The sequence below is a fragment of the Eschrichtius robustus genome, chromosome 10 (assembly GCF_028021215.1).
Source record: "Eschrichtius robustus isolate mEscRob2 chromosome 10, mEscRob2.pri, whole genome shotgun sequence".
NCBI lineage: Eukaryota > Metazoa > Chordata > Mammalia > Artiodactyla > Eschrichtiidae > Eschrichtius > Eschrichtius robustus.
Genome location: NC_090833.1, coordinates 89003262 through 89028042, shown reverse-complemented (window position 1 = coordinate 89028042; position 24781 = coordinate 89003262). Strand labels below are relative to the sequence as shown.

The 24781-nt window shown below is 39.8% G+C and overlaps 1 long non-coding RNA gene and 1 pseudogene across 1 annotated transcript in view; one reads left to right on the top strand and one right to left on the bottom strand.

Annotated features, from left to right (window-relative positions):
• Positions 1 to 2725, top strand: part of LOC137770089 (uncharacterized) — a 34938-nt gene extending 32213 nt beyond the window's left edge. Inside the window, exon 4 of the long non-coding RNA XR_011075123.1 lies at positions 366 to 2725. This is a non-coding gene — a long non-coding RNA (uncharacterized lncRNA). The remainder of the gene's footprint in view (positions 1 to 365) is intronic.
• Positions 2726 to 15128: 12403 nt separating this feature from the next.
• On the bottom strand, positions 15129 to 18812 carry LOC137770028 (homeodomain-interacting protein kinase 3 pseudogene; annotated as a pseudogene).
• Between the last annotated feature and the right edge of the window lie 5969 nt (positions 18813 to 24781).

The window sequence follows — 24781 nt, the reverse complement described above, 5'->3', positions numbered from 1 at the left end:
CAAGATGTGCCAGTGTATTAAAAGTCCTAGGAAGGACTTTTTAAATACAGTAGGAGAAAGTAAGTTCTCATTTAGTGGTAATAACAAGCAGAGGTCAGACAGAGAGAGTTCTGATACTCACAAGGCTATGCAGGGTTTGACTCCTTGAGGACTACAAATATCCATGGTCTTATTATGGTTTCTTTATGTGGTAAACATGAATAAGTTGTATGTTTCTGAACTCTTTTTCTCTCTAATTTTAAAAAATTTTGACGTGACTTTGGATTTATGGTAAAGCTGCAGGAATGCTGGATACTCTTCACACCGATTCCACAAATGTTAACATTTTACTACAGTTACTTTTTCTTTCCCTCTCTCTCATATAGATGGATGGATGGAAGCATGGATGGATAGGTGGATGTAGAGTCATAATTTTCCCTGAAGTGTTGAAGAAGAAGTGCAGACATGATGTCTTTCTGTTCCTAAATACATCAGTGTGTATCTCCTAAAAACAAGGAATCGTCTCATGTAACCTCAGTATATTTCTCAAAATCAGGAAATTAACACTGATAAAATTCTGTTGTGTAATATACCGATTTTATTGATATTTTACCAATTACTCCAATAATGTACATTTGGGAAAAGAAAATCCAAGTTCATGCACTGCATTCTGGTGTCATATGTAGTTAGTCTCTCTTAATGGAACAGTTCCTCAGCCTTTCTCTGTATTCTGTGACACTGGCATACTTGAAAATTTGGTTATATATTTTGTTGAATGGCCTTCAGTTTGGGGTTGTCTGATGTTTCATTATGATTAGGTCCAGGTTATGCACCTTTGGCAGCAATACCACAGAAGTGATGCTGAGTTCTCAGTATATCACACCAGGAAGCACGCTGTCAACTAGTCCCAGTACTGGTGATGTTTGCTAAGTTTCTCCATCAGGTTACCATTTAACCTTTTGTAAAAGTAACTATCTGCAGGAAGATAGTTTTAAGCTATAAATATCCTGGTAATCCTCAAATTTTCACCCACTAGTTTTGCCATTTATTTATGCTGCTAACCCAAATCAATTATTGTATTGGCTGCCAAATAGTGACTTTTAAAATTCCATCTAATTTTATCAATAGATTTTCTATGGTAAGAAAAGGTTTTCCTTTCTCCCTGTGTTAGTCTGCTCAGCCTACCATAGTAGAATACAACACACTGGGTGGTTTAAACAACAGAAATTACTTTTCTTACAATTGTGGAGTCTAGAAGTCCAAGATCAATGTGCCATAAGAGTTGGTTTCTGGTGAGACCTCTCTTCCTGGTGTGTAGATGGCCACCTTCTCACTATGTGCTCACATGGCCTTTCCACTGTACAGAGTTGTCTCTTACTCTTATAAAGATACCACCCCTATCGGATTTGGACCCTACCCTTATTACCTCATTTAACCTTAGTTACCTCCCTAAAAGTCTTATCTGCAAATACAGCCACAATGGGGGTTAGCTTCAACGTATGAATTTTAGGGGCACACGATTTAGTCCATAACACTCCTCTATTTATTTATTTGTGTGTATGTATACATATGTCAGTATGTCAGTGTAGACTCATGGATTCTTAATTTACCAGGTTACAATTCTTAATATTAATTCCTCTGATGCTCAAATTGTCTTATACATGTAACTGTAAGCCAACTTACAGAGGCCCTTCAAGTTGGCTCCTGCATCCTTTTCTCATGTGTTTCTGATTTCTTTGTTTTTACTGAATTGTTTGTTTATACTTGTATTGCCATGATAATGTTTAATTATTCTGCCTTTGTAATCCTTTGTAATCCTTCATTTAAAAAAAAAAAATTTAGTATTTTTCCTTAGAAATAATATTTAGAGATTTCATTGACCCTTAAAGAAATCTTTTTAGTTTCTGATTAGTTTTGCATTAAATATAGCCTCAATCAGATAGCCACAAGATCATTCCTTGGAGACCAGGACACACAGGCCAGTGATTTGTGGATCTGACGTTACCTGCTCTCCCCCTTGCTGGGGATGTGTCCAGAAGACAGCCTGTAGAACCACATCATCCACTGGAGAATGTGATCTGGACCTTAGTCATTAATGCTCTCTTCTCACTTCCCAGTACAGTAAGTCCCCTACATACAAACAAGCTCCGTTCCAAGAGTGCGTTGGTAAGTCCAATTTGTTCATAAGTCTAACAAAGTTAGCTTAGGTACCCAACTAACACAATTGGCTATACTATAGTACTGTACTGTAATAGGTTTATAATACTTTTATAATACTTTTCACACAAATAATACATAAAGACAAACACAAAAATAAGGAAAACATTTTAAATCTTACAGTACAGTACCTTGAAAAGTACAGTAGTCAGTATACAACAGGCGGCATACAGGGGCTGGCATCGAGTGAACAGGCAAGAAGAGTTACTGACTGGAGGAGGGAGAGGAGATGGGAGACGATAGAGCTGAAGGATCATCAGCAATAGGAGGCAGAGGGCAAGCTGCAATTTCACTCATACCTGACGCTGATGGCATAGGTTCTGGTTCCTTGCTGGATTCAATTCTATCTACCCTCTTCAAAAAATGATCCAGTGATGTCTGGGTAGTAGCTCTTTTTTTCTCGTCATAGATGACATGGTAGCACTTGATTGCATTCTGAACGGCTGCTGCAACCTTTGTGTACCATTTTACATTCAGGTCCTGTGCCTCAAAAACTAACTGCCTCCTCAAATAAAGAAAATCCCCTTGCCATTTCCTGCGTCTTGAAGCTCTTCAGTTCTTCAGTTATTCTTCCTCTTGTCTCTCTTTGTCCTTTCTCTGGGCCTCCAATTCTATCAGGTCTTCATTAGTAAGCTCCTTGTGTTGCACAGCAAGGAGGTCAGTGAAGTCATCCTCTTGCAGATCTAGCTCCAGCTTGTACACAAAAGCACAACCACTTGTAGAGGATGCACGCCCGTGACAATGTACACCAGACACGTGAACTAACTTACATGACTGGACATGCAAATGCATGTTCGCATCTTTGAAAATTCTCAACTTGAAGGTTCATATGTAGGGAACTTACTGTAGTGGGTGGAGAGGCAGCTGCAGCTAATGTTTTCTTGACTTGGATGCTGGTTACAGATTTCACCTTATAATTATTCAGTGAACGGTACATGTATGGTCTGTGTATTTTATCACATAAAAGGACACTAATTTCCCAAATCAGCTGATAACAAACTGTAGTACTCTTCTGCCTCCCCTCCCCATCCTGTGCTTCTTCCAGCCACCATGTGGAGTCCCTGGAGTTCTTCCTGCCTTCCATGCCTGTAGTTTGGTTTTCTGGAATTAGGATTCCTATTTTCTGGAATTGGGGCTCCTCCTTCCCTGTGGACACTGAGACAGAGTCAACCCTGGCTCAGGGGATTAGGAAGGTCATGGAGCAGAACTCCCTGCACTTTTTGTGTGGGTAGGGAAGAGACTGACTAATCCCCACATGGCAAGTTGGCCCCCTGCCCCTGTATACCAGGGGTTGGGGAAGCTGTTCTCCCTCTTTTACCATCTCCCCAGTTTAGCCCATCCTCTCCGTCATTATGGAAGTATTGTTTAGTTAAGGCTCAGGCCAAGGCTACCAACTTGTATGCTCCCATTTTCCTTTCTGAGGCTTCTACTGTTTCTCTAACTTTATAGATTCCCAGTGAAAAGCCTAAGCTCTCCCACCCTCCATCCCTTGTTGGAAAAGTTATGGGGGTTAGGGAAGAATAGGAGTTCAGATCCTATCCCGATGTTCTGCCACAGCCCCAGGCAGCCAGGGTAGACCCACACCATTGCCCAGCTCCCCACCCCATTTCCTTCTGCTCTGCCCTGCTTGTCCCTGACATTGCCAGAATCACCAGGGGAATCCAGAGTCTGGGTCTGAATTCTGGCTGGTTCCCTATTAGCTGTGTTACTTTAAATAAGTCACTTCACCTCTCTAACTTGCATTTCCCTCACCAGCAAACTGGGGATAGTAATGTCCACTTCATTGGCTGGTGGGAGGGTTATCTATTGATAAAATATTCTATGAACAAGATTAGTACAGAATATTATTAATACTATTATTGTTTACTAAGTATTGTGCTAAGCACTTTACAGTTGTTAACTCCTTTAATCTTCACAGCAGCCCTTTGAGATTCACCACCATTATGATTCACATTTTACAGATGGGGACAATGAGGCATATGGAGGTTCTGTGATGGGAGTTGGTTGCACTGCTCTTTGGTGTCAGAGCTGCATTCAAAACAAGGTCATCTCCAGAGGCCACAGGCTCTACTTTTGCTCCAGAGGGCTTCCTGCTGTTACTACTTAAACATCTTTTTAAAAATATTTATTTATTTATTTATTTATTTATTTGGCTGCGTCGGGTCTTAGTTGCAGCACGAGAGCTTCTCTCTAGTTGTGCTGTGCGGGCTCCAGAGCGCATTGGCTCAGTAGTTGCAGCACGTGGGCTTAGTTGCCCCGCAGCATGTGGGATCTTAGTTCCCCAACCAGGGATCGAACCCAAGTCCTCTGCACTGGAAGGCAGGTTCTTAACCACTGGGCCACCAGGGAAGTCCCTATTACTTAAACATCTTAGACTTATTTGGGAAATTGGATGATCCCCTGTTTAGGGATGAGGGAGCAGAGGCACAGATAGATTAAGTACATGGTCACAACTATTTAGTAGAGAAGCCGAAATCTCTGATTCTCTTTTATATATGATCAGAGCTGTCATTATTAGCTAGACAGACAACTTGCCACATGTATCATATAGGACTCAACAATACCAAGCCTTCTTAAAAGAAACAGATTACTAACAGTTTATGGTTAAAAACACTAGCAGAACTTTTTAGATGCTAATGCTAGTCACTTAGTATCAAAGTTAACTTTCTTGGTCATGTTTTGATATGGTCTTTTTTCTGATTATAAAGTGATATATATTCATTGTAAAAATGTTGCCAATTCTGAAAATTTAAATTCTGGAATTAAAGCCTTTAATATGCATTCTACCTTTCCTTTAAACAAAATAACAATTATAATCACAGTTAACACTTGGGTATATATTTCTCCAAGCCAAGCAATCTAACTAACTAACTAACTAACTAACTTTCTCTCTCCTTCGTTCCCTTTCTCCCCATCCCTTCCTTCTCTCCTTCCTTTTCTCCTGTCCTTTCTACTTTTATCTTTCTCTGCCTGTCTGTCTCCATCTCTTTGTCATTCTCTGCTTTCCTATCTATCTATCTAAGACAAGAGATAAGAATAATTTGCAGCTTGAGCCCAGAGCTAGGGAATAAAAGATGTGAAGTAACAAAGTTCTAAAGAGAGTTTACCGTGATCCATAAGCAGAAAAGGCCAAATGCCTCCCTTCCTAAGAGGAGTCAAAACCAACCTAAACATCACCTCATCCATCCTCTCTCTTTGCCCCACTCTCAGACAAGATAAAGTGGGTGACTTAAAAGAGAAGGGCCCCTTATCCTGTACAGAGCTCAGTATTGCTCTCCTCACGGAAAAGGAGACAGGAGCTTCCACTCTCTCCCAGGTCCCCTCCAGAGGAGTTTCGAAGAGAACCATTGTGCACAATGAACAGAAGCACCTGCAAGAAGAGAAGCCTCTCCTCTCAAACTCTGGATGGACACTCTGGATGGATACTGGCAGAGAGAATGGGAAACGTTTCGGGAAGCTGGATATGTATCTGACGGTTTCTAGAAGCTACATTGACATAGATTCCAGAACTCATTAATAGTATGGAAATGTCTGAAGACAAGAGATCTATTGGTGTGGGCCAAAGCCAGTAGTATTGATGAACAATGAGGTCACGCACCTGGAAAGACAAAGTTGGGAGGCTTCCCACTTCTTCATGGTCCTCAGTGTGGGCATTAGGAACTTCAACATAATGTGAATGTGACTCCATATAAAAGGTTACTTGAAAAAAAAAAAAAAAAAGGTCACTTGGCTGAGAAATGGGGAAGGAATCATTAAGTGCCCAGGATACCTCCAAGCCAAGCAAGGACTATACACAGGGGCCAGAGAAGACTTGCTGCCCTTCTCTGTGTGACCTCGGTGATGGATAGGGCAGGTGAACTTCAATGCTGCTCCAGAAAACCACACATACAATACAGGTGGCAATCACCATGTCCTATGTGACCACCAGTGGTGGATGGAGCCAGAATGAACCAGAGAGAGGAGGACCACCTTCCCACCACTGAAGTGTTGTAGAGGATGTCCTCAATTCCCTATAGCTGTCTCTCATTTCTCTCTTCCTTTTCCACTAAACCAACACATCTTTTGTGGGCTATCAGTATTAATATTATAGATTATTAATAATAATGCAGCCATGAAAAACAGCTTGTAAGTAATTTAAAATAATTTCTTTAGGATAATTCTCAGGAGTAAAGTTAAAAGCTATGAATATTTTTTATGATTTATAAGATATGATTTACTTTGCTATTCATTTTATTTTCCAAAAGAGAAAAACATACCAGCTCTGGAGAAAATTAAGGAGATTTTATTATTTCTTAAAAGAATGCCATAAGTCTATGACATAAGCAATAAATCAGCAGGCGATTCCCTACTTCACTTCCTTTCCTCTTTCTTCATTTTCTAGAAGTCTGGTCAGGCCCCTAGCCTAGGAGTAAATGACCCATGCGCTTTGAACCCAATGACTAAGTTTTAAAAAACAAAACACATGGTATTGATTATAAATTTTCTACAAGATGTGATTTATAAAATTGGACTTTACTATTAATACTAGTTTATGTAGATAACTTCTATCCTAGAAATTTGAGAAAAACCTAATGTAATTGTGAAATCCATGGAGAGTTGAAGCAAAGAATAAAAATGCACAAACTCTTGTTACCAGACATACGTGGTGGTGATTTGTGCTGTTATTCCAGATTTAAATCTCCATCCCCATCCAATGGATAGTCCTAGAGGGGCTCCCTGGCTTTTATAAACTGCAACACATAGTAAAACAAAGTAATAAGCTAGTAGAACTATCATTTAGCAATTACTTCCTGATTATAGCAAAAATAATAAAATATTTTGAAAATTCCTAATTCCAATACCCGGAGGTGATCGCCTTTAGTATTTGTGTGTATTCCCTTTTAGCACATGGTCTTTGCGTCACAATTTATTTTTCTGAGATCTGGACTTATTTTTTTCAAATAGCATTGAAAAAAATGGTTCTTACCAATGTATTGTTGATATTTTTGATGACTAGAAGTGTATGCTTTTAATTTTGGTTTATGGTTAACTATTGGCACAGATATACCCTAATTTAGCTCATTGTTAATAGGATAAAACCCAGCTTATTTAACTGATTGCCTGCTTTGCCATTTTCACTGCCATCTAAAGCTGCAGATCTCTATTATGTCCACTACTTAGCATTCATTTTAATTATAAGTCACTACCTTGATGATTTTTCTCAGTGATGTACATTCCTTAGCTCCAAGCAGGATAGTTTTATACAAGGATCTTTACCCCTAAGTTGAGGACAAAACCGTCTGCTGTGAAGGGAGCAGATATCAGTCATTCTGTAGTAAAGGTTGCAAGAAAGGGGCTGGCAGACTCCTCTGGACCTTTCTCTAAAAGACTTCAATCCAACTCTACCCTCACAGAGACAAAGTGGGAATAATGAGAAGCAGAATCCATACAAGAGAACAGAACCCCAAGTGGGGCTTAAAAGTCAGCCTGGAACCCTGCATATTCTCCCCTCAATCCTGATCTCTAATCAGGATAACAGTATAGATTGGAGTGGCTGTCAAATAGGGTTTGGGGATAGACCACACTATTTCTTAACACTCCTGGGGGTCTCTTCTGAGGAATGGTTATAGACAATTTGGGATCATTTAAGTTAGACATCAGTTTGAAAACTCTGATAGAAGGCTTGGACCTCACCTGAGAAACATGCACAGACCCACTTGCAGCCAGAAATTTGCATGAATTTCAGGCAGCTAATGAGTTTCTTGCAGCTCATTAGTGGGTCTCAGGTTAGGAATGTACTGGATATGGCTCAGAACGCTTATTTGCTTGTTCCCTGATTCTAAAGGATTTAAGTTTGCTCAAGTGGGGAGGGCATGGATCCAGAATGCAGAGGAGCAGAGAAAGAAGCAGGCAGCCCCTACCTCTGGCAACACTCCCTTGCTTCCCTCTATCCCTCTACCTGGTTTACACCTAAGCTGTCTGTCAATTCAGCTAGCAGATCTGAGATAGTAAATGGTGGAATTAGTAACTTCATCACTAGCTGACCAGGAAGGTAATCAAATCTGTTTAGTAGAATACCTATTATGTTTAATTATTTGCAGAGTTATATAGGCAGGTGAAATTTAGTATCATTCTGTCAAACCACTAGCCAGTCAGGCAATGAAAATAGACCTCAGGCGAGGACTGAAGCTCCTTATTAATCATGTCACTACACACAACAGTGTGATGATCCTCTGTCAACAGGCTTCTTTTCTGTCTGCAGTGGTGTGAAGAAAGAAAATCCAACTCCTCCTGGGTCTCCAGATGAAAATACCACTTGTTGGAACAAAGTCCAGAGACTAGTAGGAAAGATCTACAGTACATAATAAGCACCTGCCATGTCCTAGGCACTGCTAGGCCCTGGGGACATAAGAACTGAACCAAGTTCCTATCCCCATGGAGTCTCCATTCCAGTGGAGGAACTGGTAGAAGCTTATAAATAAATATATGCTGTTTGGTAATCATAGGTGCTGTGACTGAAAATAAAACAGGATAAGGAGAGAGCCCCTTCTAGGTCTCTCTGAGGACCTCTTTGAGGAAACATCATTTGGCAAAGACCTGAATAAACTGGGTGAAGAAGACTTGTGGACACCTGGACAGAGGGAATGTGGCCCCTTCCTCAGGCAGGAGAGCACTTGGTATGTCTAAGGAATGGCAAATTCATCATGGCTGGGGTACAGGTATAAAGAAGGGGCTGGAGACGGGGCAAAGAGGGGGCTGGATCAGACCCATAGGACTTTGTAAGCCATTGAAGGGACCATAGATTTATAATCATCATCTTGGAAAGCTTTTGAGGCAGATGAGCTTTGTTATCAGATTTACATTTTTCAGTCTTCACTCTGACTGTGGGGTGAATAATAGACTGCAGTGGGCCAAAGATAAAAGTAGAGAAAAAAGTTAAAGCCCGTCACAATTCCGGTAATTCTCAAGGCAAGAACTGCTATGATTTGGGCTACACACAGCAGTAGTGAGAGAGTGATGGATTGTAAGTGAGTGGTGAGAAAAAGACAGGAGTCAAGGATGTTTCAAAAATTTGAGGCCTAACCAGATGAATAGACATGCCATTACCGGAAATGGGAACACTAGGGATGGATTAGGTTTGGGCAGAAAAAGTATATGGATTTAGAAATGTCTTACATACCTCCTACATATCCAAGGGGATGTGTCAAGAAGGAGTGTAGAGATTTGTGTATCTTATTAGGGAAAGTCATGGCTGGGTATAAACGTTTGGACTCTATGAGTATCTAGACAGAACTTATGGCCATTTGCCTGAATAAGTCACCTAGAATAGCTACGGAAGAGACATGGAAGAGGAACATATAGAAATTGTTTGCATTTCTTTGCACTAACAATGAAATATTAGAAAGGGAAAGTTTTTTAAAATCCCCTTTAAAATCACATCAAAAAAAAACTTAGGAATAAACCTGACCAAGGAGGTGAGAACTATAAAGCATTAATAAAGAAAAATGAACATGATTCAAAGAAATGGAAAGATATTCCATGCTCTTGGATTGGAAGAATTAATACTGTTAAAATGGCCACACTACCCAAAGCAATATACAGATTTAATGTGATCCCTATTAAATTACTCATGACATTTTTCATGGAACTAGAACAAATAACCCTAAAACTTATATGGAACCATAAAAGATCCAGAATTGCCAAAGCAATCCTGAGGAAAAAGAACAAAGTACAAGGCATAACCCTCCCAGACTTCAGACATTGCTACAAAGCTACAGTAATCAAAACAGCATGGTATTGGCACAAAAACAGACATATGGATCAATGGAACAGAATAGAGAGCCCAGAAATAAACCCACACACCTATGGTCAATTAATCTTTGACAAAGGAGGCAAGAATATACAAGGGAGAAAAGACAGTCTCTCCCGCAGGTGGTGTTTGGAAAGTTGGACAGCCTCATGTAAATCAATGAAGTTAGAATGCACCTCACACCATACACAAAAAATAAACAACAGCTTAAATACTTAAATATAAGACATGACACCATAAAACTCCTAGAAGTGAACACAGGCAAAACATACTCTGACATAAATCGTACTAAAGTTTTCTTAGGTCAGTCTACTAAGGCAATAGAAATAAAAGCAAAAGTAAACAAATGGGACCTAACCAAACTTATAAGCTTTTGCACAGCAAAGGAAACCATAAACAAAACAAAAAGACAACATACAGACTGGGAGAAAATATTTGCAAATGATGCTACTGACAAGGGCTTAATTTCCAAAATATATAAACAGCTCATACAACTCAATAACAAAACAAAACAAAAAACCCAATCAAAAAATGAGCAGAAGACCTAAATAGACATTTCTCTGAAGAAGACATACAGATGGCCAACAGGCATATGAAAAGATGATCAATATCGCTAATTCTTAGAGAAATGCAAATCAAAACTACAATGAGGTATCACCTCATACCAGTCAGAATAGCCATCATCAAAAAGTCTACAAATAAATGCTGGAGAGGGTGTGGAGAAAGGGAACTCTCCTACACTGTTGGTGGTAATGTAAATTGGTACACCCACTATGGAAAACACTATGGCCATTATGGTTTATTACAGGATATTGAATATAGTTCATATATATGTAGGTATATGTATATATATACATATATATATACATATACCTACATATATATACACACACATATATATACACAGACACAATGGAATACTACTCAGCCATAATAATGAATGAAATAATGCCATTTCTAGCAATATGGATGGACTTAGAGATTATCATACTAAGTGAAGTACGTCAGAAAAAGACAAATACCATATGATATCACTTATCTGTGAAATCTAAACTATGACACAAATGAACTTATTTACAAAACAAAAACAGACTCACAGACATAGAGTACAGATTTGTGGTTGTCAAGGGGAAGAGGGAAGGGATGGATTAGGAGTTTGGGATTACCAGGTGCAAACTATTACATATAGAATGGATGAACAACAAGGTCCTACTGTATAGCACAAGGAACTATATTCAATATCCTGTAATAAACCATAATGGAAAAGAATGTGAGAAAAAAGTACTGTTTAATTTTCAAATATCTTATTTTACTGATATCTTTCTGTTGTTGATTTCTAATTTAATTCCATTATAGTTGAATAATATATATTGCATGATTTCCATTATTTTAAATTTTTAAGTTTTTTATGGCCCAGAATATGGTCTATCTTGGTTAGTTTTCTATCTGCACTTGAAAAGAATGTTTCATATGCACTCTTGTTGGATAGAGTATTCCATGAATATCAATAAGGTCGTCTTAGTTGATAGTGCTCTTCAGGTCATTTATATCCTTACCTGTTTTCTTATTTGTTCCATCAATTATTGAGAGAGGAGTGCTGAATTCTCCAACTATAATTTTGAATTTATCTATTTCCTTTTTAGATCTACTAGTTTGTACCTCATGTATTTTGAAGCTCTGCTGTGAGCATACACATTTAGGACTATTATGCCTTCTTGTAGAAGTGACCCTTTATCATTACAAAATGTCACTTTTTATTCCTAAATCACCTTCATCATTCTCAAGTCTACTTTGCCTGAAATTAATATAACTAGTCCAGTTTTCTTTTGGTTGGTATTTGCATGGTATACGTTTCTCCACCTCTTTACCTTTAATCTAAGCTTCTTACTTATGTCATATTTCTTCTGCCTGAGATCTCCCTTTAACAGTTACTGTAGGCAAGTACCCAGGCAGTTTTTCCTCAGTTTCTTTCTGCGCGCGTGTGTGTGTGTGTGTGTGTGTGTGTGTGTGTGTGTGTGTGTGTGAGGGGAGGGGAGGAGAGGGGCCTGAAAGTCTTTATTTCTTCTTTACTTTTGAAGGATATTTTTAATGAGCATAGATTGCAAGGTTGACAGATTTTTCTTTCAACACTTTAAAGATTGTCTTCTTGCTTGCTTAGTTTTTCATTAAAACTCTATGATAATTCTCATCCCTGTTCTTGTTAAGTAATGTGCTTTTTCTTCTGGCTGCCTGCAAGATTTTTTCATTGTCTTTGATTTTCTCTAATTTGGATGTGATATGCATAAGTGTATGGCTTGGGTTTTGGGGTTTTTGTTGTTGTTGTTGTTGTTTCTTCTTTATGTTCTTTGAACTTCTTGGATCTGTGGTTTGCTGTAATAATTTTGAAAAGTTCTTGGCCATTATTTTTTCAAATATTTCTTTTGCCCTGTTCTTTCATTTTTCTTCTTCTGGGATTTCAATTATATGTATGTTAGACCAATTGATATGTCCCCCAGTTCTTGAATGTTCTAATTTGCTTTTTCCCCCTACTGTTTATTCTCTTAGTATTTTAGTTTCTATATTTTTTAAGTTTCCAATCTTTAAGATGACCAAAGGTTTTGCTTGGCTATATGATGAGACCACTGAAGTTATTCTTCATCTCTGAAAGTCAACTGTCTCTCCTCCTTCTGTTTAATCCTTTTGTTCCCTAAGTGGAAAGGATATGGATGGATTTCACAGAACTTCTGTTCCCCTTCACTAGACAGCATGTGGGGGTACTTTCTCCTGATTCTCCCCTGTCTTCCCTGTGAAAGCTTGGTGCAGTTCCTGGAGGAAAAGCTTGCATTGGAAACTTCTTTATGACTGCAGCCCCCAGAAGCCTCACACTAACACTCATCCTCCAGCAATTTGTCAAAGTTTCTAGTTTAATCTTTCTACCAACTTATATGGGTCCCAGTGACTTTTGTCTCAGTTAAGCAAATATTTGAGTCCTATGTCTCCCTGAAGGTGCCTATCCCTCTTCAGATTTTAAAAAGACGGTTATTTTGTCCTTTGTCCTCAGTTCTATCATGTATTCATGAAAAGTTGTTAATTTATTGTCTGTGCAGCTTTATTTTGTAAGGATGGAAGGGAAGTCGTTCAGCTCTCTACATCCCTGACCTGAAATTAGAAGTCTTCATCATTTTTTTTAATGTGCATCAATGCAATGAGTGTGATAAAGTGATGACTCATTGTTACTTTAACTTGTATTTCCTTGACTAATTATAAAGTTGATCATGTTTTAATGGGCTTTATTGATCATTTGAATTAGCTCTCCTAGAATTTCTTATTCACGTAATTTGCCAGTTTTTTAAAATAAATTTATTTATTTATTTTGTTAGTTTTGGCTGCATTGAGTCTTCATTGTTGTGCCTGGGCTTTCTCTAGTTGCAGTGTGTGGGGGCTACTCTTCATTGCAGTGCACAGGCTTCTGTTTGTAGTGTCTTCTCTTGTTGCGGAGCACAGATTCTAGGCCCACGGGCTTCAGTAGCTGTGGCACGTGGGCTCAGAAGTTGTGGCTCACGGGCTCTAGAGCGCAGGCTCAGTAGTTGTGGTGCACGGGCTTTGTTGCTCCGTGGCATGTGGGATCTTCCCGGACCAGAGCTCAAACCCGTGTCCCCTGCACTGGCACATGGATTCTTAACAAATGCGCCACCAGGGAAGCCCAATTTGTTAGTTTTTAAAGGATTTTTTTACCTTTTATTTTCAATTTGGAAGACCTCTTTTAATCTTTTGTCTTACATATGAACTGTGAATAAAGTTTCAACAGTCTACCAGTCCCTCAAAGGTATACAACTATTGTATAGATAAATATTTTTCCTTTTTTTTATATTTTATGCATTTTTGTCTTTGTAAAAAGGTTTCCAAAGTTTCTACATTGTACATAGGTTTTCACTTTTATTGTCTTTGTCACTCACTAAAATATAAAATTCATGTGGAAAGGGACTCCAGCTATCTTATCATTGTATCACTAATACGTGGAACAGCATCTAGCATATGGCAACAGCTTAATGAGTGTATTGTGAATAAATAAAAGATAAAATTATTTCTATTTCTGTAAAATTTATGCATATGCATTACAATTGAATCAACTAAAATGGTCTGAAGTGGGGAAAAGACATTTTCCCCTCAGAATATGGCATATGTCCTTCAAATTAACAGTGTAACAGGACCTCCAACCATTGTTCAAGTATCCCAAAACTCAAGATTCATGAATAGATCCAATAAGATACAGAGTTTTCTAATAGTTCAGTCACTGATGATTTTTGTACTAAAGTTTTGCATTAGATATCTCCTATATGTCACCTGAACATCACATCAAAACTCTTTTGCTGTGTACTGGAAACTTCATCTGGTAAATCTTCACCTGACCAAGATTTTTCCCACTAGTCTAACAGATGCTTTTTTTTTTTTTTAACATCTTTATTGGAGTGTAATTGCTTTACAGTGGTGTGTTAGTTTCTGCTGTATAACAAAGTGAATCAGCTATATGTATACATATATCCCCAAATCCCCTCCCTCTTGCGTCTCCCTCCCATCCTCCCTATCCCACCCCTCTAGGTGGTCACAAAGCACCGTGGTGATCTCCCTGTGCTATGCAGCTGCTTCCCCCTAGCTATCTGTTTTACATTTGGTAGTGTATATATGTCCATGCCACTCTCTCACTTCATCCCACCTTACCCTTCCCCCTCCCCATGTCCTCAAGTCCATTCTCTGGGTCTGCATCTTTATTCCTATCCTGCCCCTAGGTTCTTCAGAACCTTTTTTTTTTTTTTTAAGAATCCATATATGTGTGTTAGCATATGGTATTTTGTTTTTCTCTTTCTGACTTACTTCACTCTGTATGACAGACTCTAGGTCCATCCACCTCACTACAAATAACTCAATTTCATTTCTTTTTATGGCTGAGTAATATTCCATTGTATATATGTGCCACATCTGCATTATCCATTCATGTGTCAATGGACATGTAGGTTGCTTCCATGTCCTGGCTATTGTAGATAGTGCTGCAATGAACATTGTGGTACATAACTCTTTTTTTAAAAAAATATTTATTAAATACCATGTTTTATTTTTAATCAAATGTTTATATCATTGAGCTTCCTCAATATACTCTTGTGAATTTTCACATATATGGATACTGGCTGAGTTTGGTTGGACTCAGTGGAAATCCAGTATATGCAGGTGATGCTGCAATGTAAGAATGTGGTGGGAAGATTGGTTTGTACTGAGTCTGATGAATGGTTGGGGATGGTAACAGACGAGGATTTATGCCCACTGGGACTTGGTGAACTATGCCACTCGGATGGGAGATATTATAAGTTGGATGCTGTAACACAGGTCTTGAGGTACATGGAGAGGCTAAGAGGTGAGCCACTGGTGCAACACTGCTGAGGGTAGCTGATGATGGGTATGGAAGTAGAGTAGGCTGTCCTCCGAGGTGCATATTTCCAGCCAGATGGGCATGCACAGCTGTGCGATTAGGACTTCCATGAGAAAGAGTGAATGGATTACTGGTAACACTAGTAGGGATATAAGCTTGCTGTCTTCGATGTCCAAAGTTTCCATTCCACTTTTGATGCCCAGATCCAAAGTGCTGAACCTGACTGAAATTCAAATGCTGCTGCTGGAATGCTGATGTCAATTTTTGCTGATGATTACCTACTGCGGAAGGCTGGTTTAATCTTCCAGGAGCAGATCGTCCTTTTATTAATGGCTGGCATACAGAATCTGTGTTTGCCATATGCTCATCAGCATTTAATCCATTTTCTAGTCCCATTGGTGGCACCACAACAGTACAAACAGCTGGTTTGGTTTCTGTGTCAGCAGAGGTTACCAGTTCTGTGTTTTGATGAGTATCCACCACAAAACTGCTCTCTGCAAACGGATTGTCATGTCCTGAAGAGTCTGATGTTGGAGAGCCATCCACAGTATCACAACTACTTTCCTGTTCTTCATCTGACATACTGTTCGGTCTCTTGCAAGGGGATGGGCTGGACTGCCCTGAGGAGCTGGTGCTCAGAATACTATCAGGACTACTTAATGAACAAATCCGATCAATATTCAAAGTGCTCTGGCACGCTTCACAATCCAGATTACCTTTACATTCTCTGAGCGAATGTCACTGCTACGTCTCTTCCTCATCAGTGTCACTGCTAATGGTGACCACACTCACCGCAGGACTCGGGGGGTCAGCGATGATGATGGTTTGCCGCTGTTTATCTGAAACTGATGAATCAGAGTCCTGCCTGATAGAAGTTTCACAACAATTTCTTGCCTCTCCTTCTGAGTTATGATTGTCCTCTCTATGCAATGTGCTTCCTTGACATCTTTCCCATTTACTATCTTTGGAGAAATAAATGCTGATTGTGGGATATTGGTATTCTGCAATGAATTACTCCTGTTCTGGCACAGTTTATTTTTCTTGGTGGTGGCAGGCTGAGGCCACACAACATGTGCAATGCCCACACTAATTGGCTGAGGGGCTGATAAGGTGATCTGATTGGTTAGAAGAGGTTGTGGCATCACTGAGCTGTAATGACTGCTGTGTGAAATCATTTTCCCCCAGTCTCCGAGCCTTTGTGAACCAGCCATACCCTCAGAAGCTAATGTAGTTGTAGCAGGAGCCATGGGTGTTATCTATTGCCAGGCAGGTACCAGCATCTGCTGTGTTCTACCAGACCATGTCTGAGAAAGAACTCCTGGTTGGATCTGTAGTGGCTGCATGGCTGGGGCCTGCATTACAAGGGGTACTGTATTATCTGCCCTTATTGAATAACTAGTGGGTTTACCATGTGTTGCAGGAATACCTTGAATAGCTGGTGGACAGGTAATCAGTGTCTGCTAAAAAGCATCACCACAACCGAAATGAGCAGTTCCAGCCTGCAGAGGAATCCCATGATGCACAACTGAATGAGCAGATGTGGTTAATGCCTGACTTCTTAATGTGCCAATTTTAGTAAAATTTGCTGTCAGATTAGCACTACTGCTTGGAGCAACTGGTCTCAAGAGTGAAGTTTTATTGTGATTATTTGTGTCACATGAGTTTGGATGGGACTTACAAATATCCATCATATGAAAACAGGACTTCACATGGTTGCTATGCGGGAAATGTAGATGTTTCATGTTAACAAAAGCATGGTTCAAAGTCTCTGCTGGAGTAATTCTTAAATCTGCATCAATCAGCATCATTTTTTTCAACAGACTAACAAATTCTCTTCTATCAGCTTTCTCAGCCAAAAGATCACTTCCTTCCAAATCCATCACTGTGTTCACATGTACTATATCATCCAGACTGTTGAATATGTACATTCTGGCTTCTTTAGACTTCATTCCTGTCTCAGCCTCATGTTCTTCCAGTGTCTTTAATCTCCAACCAGAATGAGAGATATCTGTTTCTCTGCAAAAAAATCTTGTGGATTTTGTACCCACATTTAACAACTGTTCTCCTGGTCAACCTTGAGTCTGAGAAATGTATCGAATCTGATCATACTCCAAGGCTCCTGGGTAGAGAGGCCATCCAAGGAATAATTCTGCAATCACGCATCCCAGTGACCACATGTCTATGGCTTCACAAAATGGCATCCCCAATATAATCTCTGGAGCTCTGTAGTACCGAGATTGCAGATATGTTGAACAGTCTTTGATACGTGACTGGCAGACCCAAAGTCTATTACTTTAACCCTATATGGCTGTCAAACAGGATCCACCAACATAATATTCTCTGGTTTGAGGTCTATGTGAATTAAACCAAGACTTTTCAATTTTTTCAGTGCAGTGGCCACTTGCTGAAGAATGGGTTGAATTACTTTTAGTGGCAAAGGACTGAACTTATTTTGTTTCAGAAAGTCATACAAGTTTTGTTCCAGTATCTCAAAGACTAAACAAGTATGGTTACGGTGCTGAAAGCATTCATAAGCTCGTACAAAGTTATATTCATCAGCATTTTCAGTACTGAGCCTTGCTAATATGTTCACTTCTATCTGACCTTGACATGCATAAGAAGGGTGGGTCTTCAAAATTTTGATTGCTACAATTTCATTTGTCCCTTTTTTCCAGCATTTGACTACCTGGCCAAAAGTACCTCGACCAAGAAAATCAAGGACTTCATAAGTATTTTTCATGGAGCATAAGACTTCATGCTGTACTAAATGATAGTCACCTTCTCCAGTGGTACAGTTCTGTTTTGTTCCTGTGGTAGTTGTCACAACTGTCACTGGATTTCCCATGTTGGTTTGCAACATTGCAGGAAGTATTGACAACTCATCCACAATCTGCATTGCGCTATGATTATCCAACTCCTCACTCTTGTGCTTCAATCCACATCGCTGGGGGCCTTCTCGGAAATTTAACCTGTGTCACCACGCCCCAGTCTGAGGTGCCTCCACTTGAGTTTGCTGCGCCTGAGCTGCTATAACCTTTGTAGCACCTGCAGTGCTTTTTAAAACAACAGCACTTGTCTGCAATGAAAGGTTGCGTCCTCGAGGTCTGTTAAATGGTATCTTTGTCTGAAAAGCACTACCCTTAGCAGGAGGATGAGAGTTTCCAACGTTTCTACCATTCACATAGGTCCGTGGATAGTTTCTTTCCTGGAATACACAACTGCTTGGCTCTACTTTGAGTTTCTTCACACTACAAAAGGCACTTGGCTGAGTTTGATAAATATACGGTGGGTAGACCAAGACTTGTGAGGCCATACCTTCCTAGAGGCCTGCGCTCTCCCCTCTTCGGGCGGCCGCAGCCCTGAGCATGTCCGGGGTGGGTGCGGGGCTGTGTCGGGGACAGGGAGCCAGGCGCTTCAGCAGGTGGCACCACCTAGCCCGGGCTCAGCCCCTCTCCGTGGCCGCTGCCATCTTGTCTTGGCGGCTGAGAGGAAACGGTGAAACACCTTCCCCCGAACGCTGCTGCTGCTGATCTGGCTGCTGAGCGCCGGGCCCGTGTCCCTCATCTTCCTTCCCGGGGATTTGGGGAGGGGACGGCTTGGCTAGGGCGAAGGGGTGGTGAAGAGGTCGGGCGGCCGGCCTCCCACTGCAGGGGCCTACGGGCGGTGCGCAGTGCGGGGCCCACGGCGGTTGGGGCCCATTCCTGACGCCCCCGCCGAGAGAGGAGAAGGAAGACAACAGGGAGCGGCGACAGCGGCGGCGGGGCCCGTGGCTCCGTCTCCTCAGGTCGCCGCGCTGCCGGCAGTCGTCACGGAGGCGGCTGCCACCGGCCGCCCCACTCTCGGGCCCCTCCTCCGCGCCTGCCGGCCTCTGTCGCCGCCTCCGCAGCGCCACCACTCGCCCGGCCGCTCTGCGCGCCAAGCCCGGGCGGCCACATGACTCTTTTTGAATTATGGTTTTCTCCGGATATATGCCCAGTAGTGGGATTGCTGGGTCATACGGTAGTTCTATTTTTAGTTTTTTAAGGAACCTCCATACTATTCTCCACAGTGGCTGTATCAATTTACATTCCCACCAACAGTGCAAGAGAGTTCCCTTTTCTCCACACCCTCTCCACAATTTATTATATGTACACTTTTTGATGATGGCCATTCTGACCAGTGTGAGGTGATACCTCATTGTAGTTTTGATTTGCGTTTCTCTAATGATTAGTGATGTTGAGCATCCTTTCATGTGTTTGTTGGCAATCTGTGTATATTCTTTGGAGAAATGTCTATTTAGGTCTTCTGCCCATTTTTGGATTGGGTTGTTTGTTTTTTTGATATTGAGCCGCATGACCTGCTTGTATATTTTGGAGATTAATCCTTTGTCAGTTGCTTCTTTTGCAAATACTTTCCCCCATTCTCAGGGTTGTCTTTTCATGTTACTTATGGTTTCCTTGGCTGTGCAAAAGCTGTTAAGTTTCATTAGGTCCCATTTGTTTATTTTATTTTTATTTCCCTTTCTCTAGGAGGTGGGTCAAAAAGGATCTTGCTGTGATGTATGTCATAGAGTGTTCTGCCTATGTTTTCCTCTAAGAGCTTTATAGTGTCTGGCCTTACATTTAGGTCTTTAATCCATTCTGAGTTTATTTTTGTGTATGGTGTTAAGGAGTGTTTTAATTTCATTCTTTTATGTGTAGCTGTCAGTTTTCCCAGCAGCACTTATTAAAGAGGCTCTCTTTTCTCCATAGTATATTCTTGCCTCCTTTATCAAAAAAAAAGGTGACCATATGTGCGTGGGTTTATCTCTGGGCTTTCTATACTGTTCCATTGATCTATATTTCTGTTTCTGTGCCAGTACCATACTGTCTTGATTACTGTAGATTTCTAGTATAGTCTGAAGTCAGGGAGCCTGATTCCTCCAGCTCCGTTTTTCTTTCTCAAGGTTGCTTTGGCTATTCAGGGTCTTTTGTGTTTCTACACAAATTGTGAAATTTTTTGTTCTAGGTCTGTGAAAAATGCCATTGGTAATTTGATAGGGATTGCACTGAGTCTGTAGATTGCTTTGGGTAGTATAGTCATTTTCACAATATTGATTCTTCCAATCCAAGAACATGGTATATCTCTCCATCTGTTTAAATCATCTTTAATTTCTTTCATCAGTGTCTTATTGTTTTCTGCATATAGGTCTTTTGTCTCCTTAGGTAGGTTTATTCCTAGGTATTTTATGCTTGTTTTTGCAATGGTAAATGAGAGTGTTTCCTTAATTTCTCTTTCAGATATTTATCATTAGTGTATAGGAATGCAAGAGATTTCTGTGCATTAATTTTGTATCCTGGGGGAAGGGGAAGGGTAAGCTGGGACAAAGTGAGAGAGTGGCATGGACATATATACACTACCAAATGTAAAATAGATAGCTAGTGGGAAGCAGCCGCATAGCACAGGGAGATCAGCTCGGTGCTTTGTGACCACCTAGAGGGGTGGGATAGGGAGGGTGGGAGGGAGGGAGACACAAGAGGGAAGAGATATGGGGATATATGTATATGTATAACTGATTCACTTTGTTATAAAGCAGAAGCTAACACACCATTGTAAAGCAATTATACTCCAATAAAAATGTTTAAAAAACTTTTGTATCCTGCTACTTTACCAAATTCATTGATTAGCTCTAATAGTTTTTTGGTAGCATCTTTAGGATTCTCTATGTATAGTCTCATGTCATCTGCAAACAGTGACAGTTTTACTTCTTCTTTTCTGATTTGGATTTCTTTAATTTCTTTTTCTTCTCTGACTCCTGTGGCTAAAACTTCCAAAACTATGTTGAATAATAGTGGTGAGAGTGGATAACCTTGTCTTATTCCTGATCTTAGTGGAAATGGTTTCAGTTTTTTACCATTGAGAACAATGTTGGCTGTGGGTTTCTCATATATGTCCTTTATTATATTGATGTAAGTTCCCTCTATGCCTACTTTCTGGAGGGTTTTATCATAAATGTGTGTTGAATTTTGTCAAAAGCTTTTTCTGCATCTACTGAGATAATCATGGTTTTTATCCCTCAGTTTGTTAATATGGTGTATCACATTGATTGATTTGTGTATATTGAAGAATCCTTGCATTCCTGTAATAAACCCCACTTGATCATGGTGTATGATCCTTTTAATGTGCTGTTGGATTCTGTTTGCTAGTATTTTGTTGAGGATTTCTGCATCTATATTCGTCAGTGATATTGGTTTGTAATTTTCTTTTTTTGTAGTATCTTTGTCTGGTTTTGGTGTCAGGGTGATGGTGGCCTCGTAGAATGAGTTTGGGTGTGTTTCTTCCTCTGCTATATTTTGAAAGAGTTTGAGAAGTATAGGTGTTAGCTCTTGTCTAAATGTTTGATAGAATTCACCTGTGAAGCCGTCTGGTCCTGGGCTTTTGTTTGCTGGAATATTTTAAATCACAGTCTCAATATCAGTGCTTGTGATTGGTCTGTTTATGTTTTCTATTTCTTCCTGGTTCAGTCTCAGAAGGTTGTGCTTTTCTAAGAATTTTTAGATTTCTTCCAGGTTGTCCATGTTGTTGGCATATAGTTGCTTGTAGTAATCTCTCATGATCCTTTGTATTTCTGCAGTGTCAGTTGTTACTTCTCCTTTTTCATTTCTAATTCTATTGATTTGAGTCTTCTCCCTTTTTTTCTTGATGGTTTATCAATTTTGTTTGCCTTCTCAGAGAACCATCTTTTAATTTTATTGATCTTTGCTATTGCTTCCTTCATTTCTTTTTCATTTATTTCTGATCTGACCTTTATGATTTCTTTCCTTCTGCTAACTGTGGGGTTTTGTGATTTGTTTTTGTTTTGTATTTCTTTTTCTAATTGCTTTAAGTGTAACGTTAGGCTGTTTATTTGAGATTTTTCTTGTTTCTTGATGTAGGGTTGTATTGCTATAAACTTCCCTCTTAGCACTGCTTTGCTGCATCCCATAGGTTTTGGGTCATCATGTTTTCATTGTCATTTGTTTGTAGGTATTTTCTGATTTCCTCTTTGATTTCTTCAGTGATCTCTGGGTTATTTAGTAGTATATTGTTTAGCCTCCATGTGTTTGTATTTTTTACAGTTTTTTTCCTGTAATTGAAATCTAGTCTTATAGCGTTTTGGTTAGAAAAGATACTTGATACAATTTCAATTTTTGTAAATTTCCCAAGGCTTGACTTGTGACCCAAGATATGATCTATCCCTGAGAATGTTCCATGAGCACTTGAGAAGAAAGTGTATTCTGTTGTTTTGGGATGGACTGTCCTATACATATGAATTAAGTCCATCTTGTTTAATGTGTCATTTAAAGCTTGTGTTTCCTTATTTATTTTCCTTTTGTTTGATCTGTCCATTGGTGAAAGTGGGGTGTTAAAGTCCCCTACTATGATTGTGTTACTGTCGATTTCCCCTTTTATGGCTGTTAGGCTTTGTGTTATGTATTGAGGTGCTTCTATGTTGGGTGCATAAATATTTACAATTGTTATATCTTCTTCTTGGATTGGTCCCTTGATCATTATGTAGCGTCCTTCTTTGACTCTTGTAATAGTCTTTATTTTAAAGTCTGTTTTGTCAGATATGAGAATTGAATTCCATTTGCATGGAATATCTTTTTCCATCCCCTCACTTTCAATCTGTATATGTCCCTAGGTCTGAAGTGGTTCTCTTGTAGACAGCATACATATGGGTCTTGTTTTTGTATCCATTTATGGATACAGTCCATAGTCCAGTCTATGTCTTTTGGTTGGAGCATTTAATCCATTTTCATTTAAGGTAATTATCAATATATATGTTCCTATCACCATTTTCTTAATTGTTTTGGGTGTGTTACTGTAGGTCTTTATCTCCTCTTGTGTCTCTTGCCTAGAGAAGATCCTTTAGCATTTGCTGTAAAGCTGGTTTGGTGGTGCTGAATTCTCTTAGCTTTTGCTTGTCTGTAAAGGTTTTAATTTCTCCATCAAATATGAATGAGATCCTTGCTGGGTAGAGTAATCTTGGTTGTAGGTTTTTCCCTTTCATCACTTTAAATATGTCCTGCCACTCCCTTCTGGCTTGCAGAGTTTCTGCTGACATATCAGCTGTTAATCTTATGGGGATTCCCTTTTATGTTATTTGTTGTTTTTCCCATGCTGCTTTAATATTTTTTCTTTGTATTTAATTTTTGGCGCGTTTCTCCTTGGATTTATCCTAAATGGGATTCTCTGTGCTTCCACGACTTGATTGACTATTCCTTTTGCCATATTAGGGAAGTTTTCAACTATAATCTCTTCAAATATTTTCTCAGTCCCTTTCTTTTTCTCTTCTTCTTCTGGGACCCCTATCATTTGAATGTTGGTGCGTTTAATGTTTTCCCAGAGGTCTCTGAGACTGTCCTCAATCCTTTTCATTCTTTTTTCTTTATTCTGCTCTACAGTAGTTATTTCCACTACTTTATCTTCCAAGTCACTTATCCGTTCTTCTGCTTCAGTTATTCTGCTATGGATTCCTTCCAGAGAATTTTTAATTTCATTTGTTTTGTTCTCCATCATTGTTTGTTTTCTCTTTAGTTCTTCTAAGTCCTTGTTAAACCTTTCTGGTATTTTCTCCTTTCTGTTTCCAAGATTTTGGATCATCTTTACTATCATTACTCTGAATTCTTTTTCAGGTAGACTGCCTATTTCCTCTTCATTTGTTTGGTCTGGTGGGTTTTTACGTTGCTCCTTTATCTGCTATGTATTTCTCTGTCTTCTCATTTTGCTTAACTTACTGTGTTTGGGTTCTCTTTTTCACAGGCTGCAGGTTCATCATTCCCATTGTTTCTGGTGTCTGCCCCCAGTGAGTAAGGTTGGTTCAGTGGGTTGTGTAGGATTCCTGGTGGAGGGCACTGGTGCCTGTGTTCTGGTGGATGAGGCTGGATCTTGTCTTTCTGGTGGGCAGGACCGCATCCTGTGGTGTGTTTTGGGTTGTTTGTGGACTTATTATGATTTTAGGCAGCCTCTCTGTTAATGGTTGGGGCTGTGTTCCTGTCTTGTTAGTTGTTTGGCATGGCGTATCCAACACTGGAGATTGCTGGCCGTTGGGTGGAGCTGGGTCTTAGCATTGATATGGAGATCTCTGGGAGAGCTCTTGCCAACTGATATTATGTGGGGCTGGCAGGTCTCTGGTGGACCAATGTCCTGAACTCGGCTGTCCCACATCAGAGGTTCAGGCCTGACACCCAGCCAGAGCACCAAGACCTTGTCAGCTGCATGGCTCAGAAGAAAAGGGAGAAAGAAAAACAAAAAATGAAAGAAAAAAATAAAATAAATAAAGTTGTTAAAATAAAAAACTTCTTAAATATTATTAAAATAAAAATGTAATAAAAAAAAAGAAGAGAGCAACCAAACCAGTAAACCAATCCACCAATGAAAACAAGCACTAAAAA